Source organism: Oryctolagus cuniculus, chromosome 6, assembly GCF_964237555.1.
Source record: "Oryctolagus cuniculus chromosome 6, mOryCun1.1, whole genome shotgun sequence".
NCBI classification, from domain to species: Eukaryota; Metazoa; Chordata; class Mammalia; order Lagomorpha; family Leporidae; genus Oryctolagus; species Oryctolagus cuniculus.
This window is the reverse complement of record NC_091437.1, coordinates 24121047-24133855: the sequence shown is the minus strand read 5'-3', so window position 1 is coordinate 24133855 and position 12809 is coordinate 24121047. Positions and strand designations below refer to the sequence as shown.

General features: G+C 41.7%; 1 protein-coding gene across 6 annotated transcripts in view; it reads right to left on the bottom strand.

The window, feature by feature from the left end:
• SMAD5 (SMAD family member 5) overlaps positions 1–12809 on the bottom strand; it is a 59790-nt gene that overhangs the window by 28957 nt on the left and 18024 nt on the right. Inside the window, exons 1-2 of one of the 6 annotated variants that reach the window (XM_070076124.1) lie at positions 8287–8526; positions 7369–7465 (exon numbers count right to left, since the gene is read on the bottom strand). The exons of 4 other annotated variants lie outside the window; for them this stretch is intronic. The gene's annotated coding sequence lies outside the window, so the exon portion shown is untranslated. Of the gene's footprint in view, positions 1–7368; positions 8531–12809 lie in introns of those variants that run through there. One more of the 6 variants, XM_070076123.1, reaches the window with a different exon arrangement.

The window sequence follows — 12809 nt, the reverse complement described above, 5'->3', positions numbered from 1 at the left end:
TGCTGTATCAGTTTTGAACATAAGTACTGATTTGAACAAAAGACTTAACAGAAATCTAGTTCTTTCCTTAAGTCATCATGTTCTTTAAAATGTTGCACTGACTTACATGGTTTCAACAAAAGCTATGATCCTCTCAAGCCATGTAATTAGATGCAAACAGTATTAAGATATACCAAACCCTCAAATCGTAAGCACATAAAATTTCCAGAAAAAAACTACCAAGTATCTCTTTTTAAAGTTATGAATGCCAAATATATTTAAAGAAAATTCACAATTTAGGAAAAAAAAGGGGGGGGGAGGGTCAGTTTACAATTTTATCATTCTTACCTGCTTCTGTGGTATTTTAAGGATAAGAATACAGCAGCTCTAGGTAAACTACCACGTGCACCACTGCAAAGCTTTCAGAGAAAAGACAACGACAGGAGAAAGGGTAGTGCAGCAGTGCTCTCCTGGGAAGAGTGGGTAAAACCCCCTGCAGAGCACTGCCCAGCCAACTACAGACAATGGGCACCTGGTCCAGTCAGTAACAAAGGCACTTCCTTTCTTATGCCCAGAATCACCAAGCAGTGTTATGGCTCCACCTTTTCAAATTCTAGCATCAAGATTATTTTGGATTGGGATACATCATACCAGAAAAGAACATGTGGGCTCAATTAAACCCCAGGTAAACATAAAGAAAACTCAGTTAAAATCAATGGTTGGTACAATTACTGATGGTTTATTAAGTGTCAAATGGGGTAAACAGCCATAATGGGGCTTTAAAAAAAATTTAAACCAAATACATTTCACTTCGAGAGCCAACAACTGTTCATTCCATGTACTTACTCACAGTCAGTATGAGCCGGGCACTGCTCTGGATACTGATCCTTTCCAGCTTGCTATCATGGCACCAGACTGAAAGGTGACAAGGAAGTGAAGGCCACTCCTTATCTATGGATAGGCCTTGTACCTTGTCTTTCCCAATCCAGTGTAGGATAATTTTTCCAAGGCAATGAAGACTGACACATGTAACAAGACAAATGTAACAAAGAATGAAAGCTACAGGTCACAGAGCGTGAAGCACTATGTGCTAAAAAAATTATAAGAAGGCTGACCTCCAGTTCTAACTACAGCGATCATGTAGAAAATAATCCGATTTAATCAGAAAGCAAAGGCCTGGTTTTGACTGAGACAGAAGGGAAATTTCAAAGGTAAAGGGACACAAACAAAATATAGGTGGACATGAACAGAGACTTTCCAAGAAGAGAGACAGCACAGGCTGGGCTGAGATTTAATCAGGAATACTGGAATATAAGGGATGTAGGTAAGGCAATGCATGTGAAAGAATCCATGAGCAATGAAATATGTTAAGGAAGGAGGCCAAGGAGAGGAGGCTGAAGATCACAATTCATAATACACTCATCATTCTACATGTAGCAGTGAATATGGAAACAATTCAACCAACTGTGATAAAGGGAAAGAAGTGTGTTTGGCTTAGCCATTAGGACACTTGCTTCCAGAGCTGGCACTGCATCCCAGAGAGCTGTAACTCTTTACTTTGAAAATAAATAAATCAATCTTTAAAAAAGAAAAAAAGGGGCCGGTGCTGTGCCGCAGCAGGTTAACGCCCTGGCCTGAAGCACTGGCATCCCATACAGGCGCAGGTTTGAGACCCAGCTGCTCCATTTCTGATCCAGCTCTTTGCTATGGCTTGGGAAAGCAGTAGATGATGGCCCAAGTCCTTGGGCTCCTGCACCCACGTGGGAGACCTGGAAGAGGCTCCTGGATCCTGGCTTCGGATCAGCACAGCTCCAGCCATTGAAGCCAATTGGGGAGTGAACCATCGGATGACCACCCCCCTCCTCTCTCTGTGTAACTCTGACTTTCAAATACATAAATAAATCTTTAAAAAAGAAAAGGAAAAAGAAAAAGACACTTGCCTCCCATTTCATGAGTAACTGGGGTGGTTCTTTGGCTTTGGCCCCAGATTCCAACTTCCCACCAATCTGGACCCTGGAAGGCAGCTTAGCTCAAACGGTTGGGTCCCTGCCACATACACAGGAGACCTAGATTGAGTTTCTGGCTTTAGCTCCAGCACAGCCCCAGCTGTTTTATTTGGAGAGTGAACCAGTAAATGGGAGCTCTTGATGTGTCTCTGCCTCTCAAGTAGACAAGTAAAAATTTTTTAAACTAAAGACAAAATGGGCTTAAATTTGATACAGTGCAAGAATACTATGCAGTCAATAAAAACAATAATGTGGGTACTATAACTCTGGGGAAGTTTGAACCATAAAATGAGAATGGGTTATTACATATAAATCACTTAGAACTGCACAGGGTACATGGAAAGCACTTAATAAATGTTTAACTAATAACCTACCATTATCATAATTAACTACTAACATGAAAAAGGGAATGGTTTGTGTATATAACAGAGAACAAGGACCAGCAGCCTCCCTACAAGTATTCATTGCAGCTGCCTCTGGGGAGAGGCACGGACCAGGAGGAAACACAGGAGCCCTTCATTATATGTTCTATTTGACTTCTGCACTGTTTTAACCTTTTAACAAAGGGTATCGATCAAAGAATCACAGAATCAAGTTACAATGAATAGGATGAAATTAAGAGTGCAGGTACAAAAATGAGGAGAGACTAATGCATGCTATCAGAAGCTGCCAGGAGGTTAGGGGTAGAGTGTTACCCTGTGAAAGTAAGAGTGGGGTGGAAACCACAAGAAAACACGAGTGGCTTCTGCTGTCCTGGGAAAGTGCTGGTTCTCACTCTGGGTCACCAAACAGGAGAGCTCAGTTTATGAAAATTTGGCTAACTGGATCCTTACTTGTACACTTTTCTTGGCATGTAAGAAGCTTAAGGTATCTGGCTTTTTTTCATCCTATTCTTTATCATTAGTTCCCCTTCTCTCAGGCTCCCAATACCTTTACCTCTTCAGTCCTTCAAGAGCAATTTTACATTTGAACAAGCAAATACAAAACTCGCAATTATCTTTTTTTACAAGATTGCATATTAAAGAGAAAAAAGGTACAGAAGAACCTATGACAACATATCTTCAAGATCTTTTATACAAAAGTTTCTACGTTCTTTTCTACTCAACAAAAGTCCAGTGTAGAAGTAATCATGTACATAGGTCAAATCATGTCGTTCCCCTGCTCAAAAAGCACCCACTGGCTCACCACTATAATCCAAATTTAAACTTAAGCTACATTATAGGATCCACACTATCTTGCCCTTGGCTCTTTCTCTGAAATAATTTCGTTGCTTTTGCGATTTATTTAAAATTTATTTGAAAGGCAGAGATACAGAGAAAGAGACAGAGAAAAAGATAATCTTTTATCTGCTGGTTCATTCCCCAAATGGTTGCAATGGCCAAGGCTGGGCCAGGTCAAGCCAGGAGCCAGGAGCCAGGAGCCAGTACTTGGGCCATCTTCTACTGCTTTTCCAGGCCCATTAGCAGAGCGCTTGATCGGAAGTGGAGCAGCTGGGTCTCAAACCAGCACCCACAAGGAATGCCGGCACTGTAGGCGGAGACTTAACCTTCTGCAACAAAGTGCCGGACCCTCAAGTTAATTTCTTAACCATTCTCCCAACTAACCCAGTACAGTAGATCTTTTCCACTTCTCATGTATTCCAAGGTTATTTCTGCCTCAAAGTCTTGGCATTAATGTTCTCTCCCCTGGAATTCTCCTCCCAGATCTGTCATGACTTACTCTATTAATACAGTTGCTCCCATGCCAACTCCTGAAAGAGAAACCCACTAATTAAAGTAGCATAAAGACCATGCCTTCTCTCACTCTCCACCTCCTCATCCTATTCAGTTTTCTTTCATAGTATGTTCTCTAACCAGATATTACAGTATTGCTTTTTATTTATTTACTCTGTCTTCTCTACTGAAATGTTAGTACACAGTCTCATCTTCCCAACCCAATGTCAGATCCCCTGGACCTACAATACTACCTTATTTTAAATTAAGTGAGATTGGGGCTAGTGCTGTGGCACAGAGGGTTAACGCCCTGGCCTGAAGTCCCGGCATCCCATATGGGCACCGGTTCTTGTCCGGGCTGCTCCTCTTCCAATCCAGCTCTCTGCTATGGCCTGGGAAAGCAGTAAAAGATGGCCCCAGTCCTTGGGCCTCTGCACCAGCGTAGGAGACCAGGAAGAAGACCTGGCTCCTGGCTTCGGATCAACACAGCTCCAGCCATCTGGGGAGTGAACCAGCAGATGGGAAGACCTCTCCCTCTGTAACTCTTTCAAATAAATGAAATAAATGTTCAAAAAAAAATTTTTTTTCACAAAAACATACAGAAAGTAAAATCCATAGATGCTCAAGTCCCTTATGTAAAAAGGTATAGTATCTGCATATAACCTACACACCCTCTTATATATTTTTTAAAGCATTATGCTACAATTTGGTCTTTTTAAATTTTTTACTTATTTTAAATATTTTACTTATTTTATTTACATGAAAGGTGGGGAGACAGACAAAGAGATTACCCACTCATTGGTTGACTTCTCAGGAGCCAGGAACTCAATCTGGATCTCCCTTATGGATGGTTGGCACCCAACCATGTGCATTAACAAGAAAATCTCGAATCAGAAGCAATGCCAGCACTCAAACTCAGGCACTCCAATATTGCATGCAGGCATCCTAACCATTGCAACAAACACCTGCCCCTCATATTCTTTAAATCATATCTACATTACTTATAATATCCAATACAATATAAATGGTTTGTAAACAGCTGTCACTAAAATGTTTAGGGAATAAAAACAAGGGAAAAAAATCTGTATGTGTCTAGTACCCATCCATTTATTTCCATAATATTTTCAATCCACATCTGGTTGAACCTGTGGTTAAGGAACTCACAGATACAAAGGGCCAACTACATAAACACACTTTTATACAAATATCTGGATAAAATTAACAATGAGATAATAAAAATATCTGTGGAATTGAGACACAACAACCTCAGGGTATTTTGGTGAGCAGGAAAAGAAAGATAAAGCAAACATGAAAAAAAAATGAGCTGTGTTTAAAAAAAAAAAAAACTAGATTTGAAGCAAACTGCTCTACCATCTGTCACAGTGCACAGATACATCATTACCTCTCTTCTTTCAAGTGTTGAAGTATTCCATAACTCAAAAAATTCATTTTTTAACTTTTTAAAAAAGATTTATTATTTGAATTTCTTTGAAAGGAAGAATTAGGGAGAGGGAGAGATACATTTTCTATACACCGGTTCACTTCCCAAGTGTCTGCAACAGCTAGGGTTGGGCCAGACTAAAGACAGGAGCTTCTTCAGGGTCTCCTGTGTGGGTGTCATAGGCCCAAAGACTTAGACCATCTTCTGCAGCTTTCCCAGGCACATTGGCAGTGAGCTGGACTGGAAGTGGAGCAGCCGGGATTTGAATCAGTGCCCAAATGGGATGCCAACACCCAATACACCACAAAGCCCCCAAAATCTACTATTTTTAACTAAAAGTAGTATAATGAAATCAGGATACTAGATTCTGTACTTTAATAAATAAATGACTACAAGCAGGTATGACTCTTTCAAAACTTATTAAGTTCTCTGTAAAAGAGATAACTCCTCATTCACTGAAAGTTTAAATAATGTGTGATGTGTGTGTGCACACCCTTAACAATGTTACAGCTATTCAAACACCAATTAAGATTATTACTACTCAGGCCGGCACAGCAGCTCAATAGGCTAATCCTCCGCCTAGCGGCGCCAGCATACCGGGTTCTAGTCCCAGTTGGGGCGCCGATTCTGTCCAAGTTGCCCCTCTTCCTGGCCAACTCTCTGCTGTGGCCCGGGAGTGCAGTGGAGGATGGCCCAAGTGCTTGGGCCCTGCACCCCATGGGAGACCAGGAGAAGCACCTGGCTCCTGCCATCGGATCAGCGCGGTGCGCCGGCCGCAGCAGCCATTGGAGGGTGAACCAACCGTAAGGGAAGACCTTTCTCTCTGTTTTTCTCTCTCACTGTCCACTCTGCCTGTCAATAAAATAAAATAATAAGAAAAAAATTATTACTACTCAGATGAAAAAAGTCGTATTTCCAATCTAACTTTACCTATTACTGTACCACAAAATGTACACACATCCTGACACAGCCCAGATCCCTGCACCTCTACCTGTTTGAGTCTTCAAAGAGAAATCTTAGTCATCTTTAATGACAAGTTCAAGTCCAGTTCCCTTTTGTGAAGACTTCCCTTCCCCACACACTATGTTCACTGAATATTCATCATTAAAAACTAATTAATGACAATAATAAGAGCATATATTCACTTGCCAGTATAAAATCCGTCCAAGACTTGGCATTATTCCACGCACCATACCACACACTACAATAGTAATGATGAATGATCATTGATTTTTCTGTCAACTGTACTTTAAAATTACAGATATTTTACATTTTAAATTCAAGTAACTAAAATATTAATAATTCCACCATCTGAACTAAGGGCATTTGGATGGTTGCTCAAAAAAATATGTATCTTTCTTTCCATCTTTAATTGAAAGGCAATGTGACAGAGCAAAGGGAAGAGTCACATAGATCTTCCACCCAGTGGTTTACTTCCCAAATGTCAGCAACAGCCAGGATAGGCCAGGTGGAAGCCAGGAGCCAGGAACCCCATCTTGGCCTATCTCAGTCTCAAATACATGACACACCATCTGCTGCCCCCAGGCAGATTACTCTGAAGCCAGGTAGGAAGTGCAGAGTGCCAGAATTCCGACCAGGTACTTGGATGCAGGATTCAGAATCCCAAGCGCTGGTGGATACCACATATATGCCCTGGGAAGACTGCTCTATCAGTATAAGTGATGGTAAACTCCACTGAGAAGGCACGACTAGGAGGTAAAGATGAGAAATAGATTTAAGATTCTGCACAAAGAGATGTAACAATAAAAAAATAGATTAACAATAAAAAATAGATTTTCAATAAAGTGAAAAGAACAGCAAGCAAATATCTGAATATTACGAAACATTCAATTATTAGTCAAGAAGTTACTTATGAAGAATTGCTAAAAAAAAAAAAAAGACAGGCTTATAATTAGATCAAATGGTACTACAGAAGATCACACATATGGGAAAGTTTAAATATAAACAAGGGAAAGACTAGTGATTTTAGTAAACAGGCTTGTCAGTTACATTTCAAGAGACTGGCTTCAGAAAGAACAATGGGAATCATACTTTTAAAACCTAAGACTCAAAACTAATATTTTCTTAAAACTAGCACTTTGGGAAAGGACAACCCTTGCAATCAACATTTTTTTTCCCAAGATTTATTTATTTAATTGAAAGGCAGAGTTAACGGAGAATAGAGAAGGGACAAAGACAGAGAGATGGATCTTCAATCTGCTTCACTCACCAAATGGCCAGGACTGAGCCACGACAAACCAAGGAGCCAGCAACTCCTTCTGGGTCTCCCATGTGGGTGGCAGGGGCCCAAGCACTTGGGCCATCCTCTGCCGCTTTCCTAGGTGCATTAGCAGGAAGGAGGATGGAAAGTGGAGCAGTCAGAATTCAAACTAATACTCAGATGCTAGCATTGCAGCCAGTGGCTTAACCCGGTGTGCCACAACACTGGTTCCCTCAATTTTTTTTTTTAATTACTTATCTAAAAAGCAGAGAGCGAGCTCCTCCACTCCTCAAATACCTATAACATTTGGGGCTAGGCCAGGAACTCAATCCAATTCTAGCACATGTGTGGCAGGAACCCAATTACTTAAGCCATCACCACAGTGCCAGGGTCTGCATTAGCAGGAAGTTGGAGTCAAAAGCCAGAGCATGACATGAACCCAGGTATTCACATGTGGATCACAGGGGCCTCAACCACTAGGCCAAAAAACTGGTTCCAAGTCTTTAAATATGGAACAATTCGAAATTTTCAACATGTGAAATGGAATTCTTTACTTTCCAGCTGTATAACTGATATATTTAAGCTATCCCAGTATTCATTACTTAAATCTTAACAAAGTTATACAAGGAAGCAAAATGCACCATAAAAATTTATTAGTGGATAGCCAAAGAGATGAACAGACATTTCACAAAAGAAGGTGTCAAAATGTTTAACAGATGAGAAGACGGGCTCAATACTAGCTATAAGACAAATGCAGGCCGGCGCCGCGGCTCTCTAGGCTAATTCTCCACCTAGCGGCGCCAGCATACCGGGTTCTAGTCCCAGTAGGGGCGCGGGATTCTGTCCCGGTTGCCCCTCTTCCAGGCCAGCTCTCTGCTATGGCCAGAGAGTGCAGTGGAGGATGGCCCAAGTGCTTGGGCCCTGCACCCCATGGGAGACCAAGAGAAGCACCTGGCTCCTGGCTTCGGATCAGCGTGGTGCACCGGCCGCGGCGGCCATTGGAGGGTGAACCAATGGTAAAGGAAGACCTTTCTCTCTGTCTCTCTCACTGTCCACTCTGCCTGTAAAAAAAAAAAAAAAAAAAGACAAATGCAAAAACAAAAACCACCAACACCACACAGTGAGACAGAGAATACTCCAGTATGGCTATTAAGAAAAAAAAAAAAAAAAAAAAAAAGATGATCCAGAACAACTGGAACACTAACATATGGCAAGAAGGAACATAAATTAGCTTTAGTCCCTGTGGAAAATTATTTGACAGTAGTCTCTAATAGTCAAAATAAATCTCCATGACCCATCAACTCCATTCCCAAGTACATACCCAATGTAAGTGAATGCTATGTCCAACAAAAGACAAGTATATGTTCATGGGAATTTTATTGATAGTAGTGCCAATTTGGAACCCAAGTATCCATTAACAATGGAGTAAATAAATCATGCTAATAAATTCATACAATGGAATGTCACAGCAACAAAAAATAAACTAATATACATAAAACGTGAACTAATTTCTCAGACATAATACTAATGGAAAGATTATGTACTAAACCATTCCATCCTATAACATTCAAAAACAGATAAAACTACCCTATGGTGTCAGAGGCTAGTATGATACTAGGGCTCCCAGGAGAGACCTCTAGGGAGCGTGACATTTTCTCTATCTTGATATAGGTGGTGAAGACATAGGTGGGAGCATGTGTAAAAGTTTATTGAGCGGCTGGCACCGCGGCTCACTAGGCTAATCCTCCGCCTAGCGGCGCCAGCACACCGGGTTCTAGTCCTGGTCGGGGCGCCAGATTCTGTCCCGATTGCCCCTCTTCCAGGCCAGCTCTCTGCTGTGGCCAGGGAGTGCAGTGGAGGGTGGCCCAGGTGCTTGGGCCCTGCACCCCACAGGAGACCAGGAGGAAGCACCTGGCTCCTGCCATCGGATCAGTGCGGTGCACCAGCCGCAGCGCGCCGGCCGTGGCAGCCATTGGAGGGTGAACCCACGGCAAAGGAAGACCTTTCTCTCTGTCTCTCTCTCACTGTCCACTCTGTCAAAAAAATTAAAAAAGTTTATTGAGCTATAGACCTAAGATGTGTGCACTTTATTATTTATATACTTCAACTTAAAATATCTGCTAGAGCCAATGTTGTAACACAGCACATTAAGCTTCCAACACCGACATCCCATCTACCACAATCAAGGCTACTCCTCCAACCCAGCTTCCTGTTGATACGCCTGGAAAAGCGATGGAAGATGGCCACGTACGTGGGTCCCTGCACCTATGTGGAGGGACCAGGATGGAGTTCCTGGCTACTGGCTTTAGCATGGTTCAGACTTGGCTGTTGCAGACATTTGTGAAATGAATCAGTGGATAGAAGATAGCTCCCCCACCCCCCTGCATTGCTCTGCTTTTCAAATAAATAAATACATGAATAAATCATTTTAGGAATTATTAAAAAAAATCTAGGGGCAGGCATTTGGTCTACCATTTAAGACACGTGTTAGAATGTCCTTTAGGATATCTGGGACACATCGGTAAACCTGGGTTCAATCTAAGCTCTGGCTCCTGATGGCAGCTTCCTGCTAACTGCAGACCCTGGGAGGCAGCAATGATGACCCAAGTAGCTGGGTTCCTGCCACCCACATGGGAGACCTGGATTGAATTCCAGGCTCTAGTTTCACCCACTCCCACCCCCACTCCACTGTAGGAATCTGAGGAGCAGCCAGTAGATAGGAGCTCTCTGACTCTCAAATAACTAAATTTACTAAAATATTTTAAAATCTTTAGAAAATTTACTAGTGACAGACTGCTTATAAAATTAGTGCCCATTCATTAGTATCCCCCTCACCACAATGGCTTTAGACATTCCAAATTTTGCAAAATCTACAAGATTTTACAAACTTTACACAAATGATTGGGGCCGGCGCTGTAGCACAAGGGGTTAAAGCCCCAGCCTGCAGCACTGGCATCCCATATGGGCACCAGTTCCTGTACTGGCTGCTCCTCTTCCGATCCAGCTCTCTGCTATGGCCTGGGACAGCAATAGAAGATGGCCCAAGTCCTTGGGCCCCTGCACCAGCGTGGGAGACCTGGAATAAGCTCCTGGATCCTGGCTTCGGATCAGCTCAGCTCTGGCTGTTGCGATCATTTGAGGAGTGAACCAGCGGATGGAGGACTTCTCTTTCTCTGGCTCTACCTCTCTCTGCAACTCTTTCAAATTCAGATCTATTTAGGGGACTTAAATGGAACAGAAAGGAGGAGGGATTATACCAATACAATTGGAAAGCAGAGAAAGGAAAAAGTGAAAAGATCGTATACTTGTGAAGAAGACTGCTTAAGAAGTAATTAACTTCTTGAAGTGGCTCTTTGAACATACCTTCACGTTTAGATAGAACTCTACAATGAACATTGATGATATCGAGCATTCTGATTCACGAGTGGCCAGTAACATACCAACCGTGGAATGCTTAACAAGTATTTAAAAATACCTAGCTCAGACTCCCCACACACCCCAACACAAACACACTGCACTCAGGGGAATACAAGCCTGAAGGATGAGACAGATACCAGCTTACCACACTTCCACAGATTTTCAAACTACCAAAGCACAGAATACCAACTAAGAATACGGCCACCTATAATTCACAGTCCACTGGATAAGAAAGGACACTAACAAGAAAAACCAAGTATCAATCAGTAAGCAAAATGAGATTGGCCAAAATGAAAGATCCTGGTGAACAAGACCCCAGCAGAAGGAACAGGCCATCAAGGAGAGAGGTGCCTTTCTCTGAAGGGAGGAAGGAACCTCCACTGGGATACGGCCTTGACTACACAAGTTCAGAGTCGGTGAACTCAAGGGGCTTCCACAGCCTAGACAGCTCATAGCAAGAGTCTCGGGTGATTGCTGACGTCATAAATAAGCGTGCCAATTGTTAAATCAACAACGGGAGTCACTGGGTACATGCTCCCCACATAGGATCTCTGTCCTTAATGTGTTCTACTATGAAACTTAAAAACAACACTACTAGTCGAACAACGCCCTATACCTTGTGTGGTTGTGTGAGTGCAGCCTGTTGAAATCCTTGCTTAGTATATACTAAGTTGATCTTCAGTATATGAAAGTAATTGAAAATGAAACTCGATGAAGGGTGGGATGGGAGAGGGAGTGGGAGAGGGGAGGGCCACGGGAGGGAGGGAGGTTGGCGGGGGGTGGGGGGAAGCCACAACAATACAAAAGTTTGTAAATTCACATTTATTAAATAAAAAAAAATTATATAACAAACAAAAAGAAAGAAAAAGAAAAAAAAAAGAACTTAATATTTTACCCTTTTAGTATTTTTTATGTTCTACTTAAAACTATTGGTTGAACTCTAATTAATACACAATTACTCTTAGGTGTTTAATTAATGCTATAACTAGTACTCAAATAGTATTTTACACTTTGTGTTTCTGTGTGGGTGCAAACTGTTGAAATCTTTACTTAATATATGCTAAATTGATCTTCTGTATATAAAGATAATTGAAAATTAATCTTGATGTGAATGGAAGGGGAGAGGGAGTGGGAGAGGGGAGTGTTGTGGGTGGGAGGGAAGTTATGGTGGGGGGGAAGCTATTGTAATCCATAAGCTGTACTTTGGAAATTTATGTTCATTAAGTAAAATAAAAAAAAAAAATTTTTTTAAATGAGATAGGCCAAACAAGGAGGGGACAATCAGCAAACCATGTCGGCAAAACATGAGGGAAAGGCAGCAGGACAGAATGAAAGCCCAGCTAAGGAATCAGAATGCTCGATATCATCAATGTTCATTGCAGAGTTCTATCTAAACGTGAAGGTATGTTCAAAGAGCCACTTCAAGAAGATAAAAATCGGCAACAGCACATGACCAAATAAGAGACTAGTTAGGGGGCAAACGGAAAACATGGTAGTAAGCCAATTATGAGATGAGCACACACACTCAGGTACACAGACCAGAGTGGTGATTGCAGTACAGATAGAAAAGGAAGAGGTATGAGTGACACCATAAATAAACACTCAATAAGGCTTAGCAACGAACTAGAATGGAAATGAGCATAACAGAAAGGTGAAGGTTTAATAGTTGGAAGAATGAAAATATCATTTAACTACAAAAAAAGAGCATTCTAGTAAAGGACAAAATGAGAAAGAAGATGACAATGGAAGGATACAAGGAAGCAAGCATTGACATACTTCCAAGAAGATGTGAAATTAAAACTTGAAAGAATAAAAAAATACATAAATCTGGAGATCATATGAGCAGAAATGAGAGTAGAATCTGTGACAGTAGAAACTAGATTTATTCAAGATTTACTGGGTGCTTACCATATGCCAGGAATACTCCATATTAGGAACTCAGGCTCAAAAGACACTGCCCAGGGGCTGGCATTGTGGCACAGTAAGTTAAGACACTGACAGTATCTCACATTGCAGTGATGACTTGAGTCCCA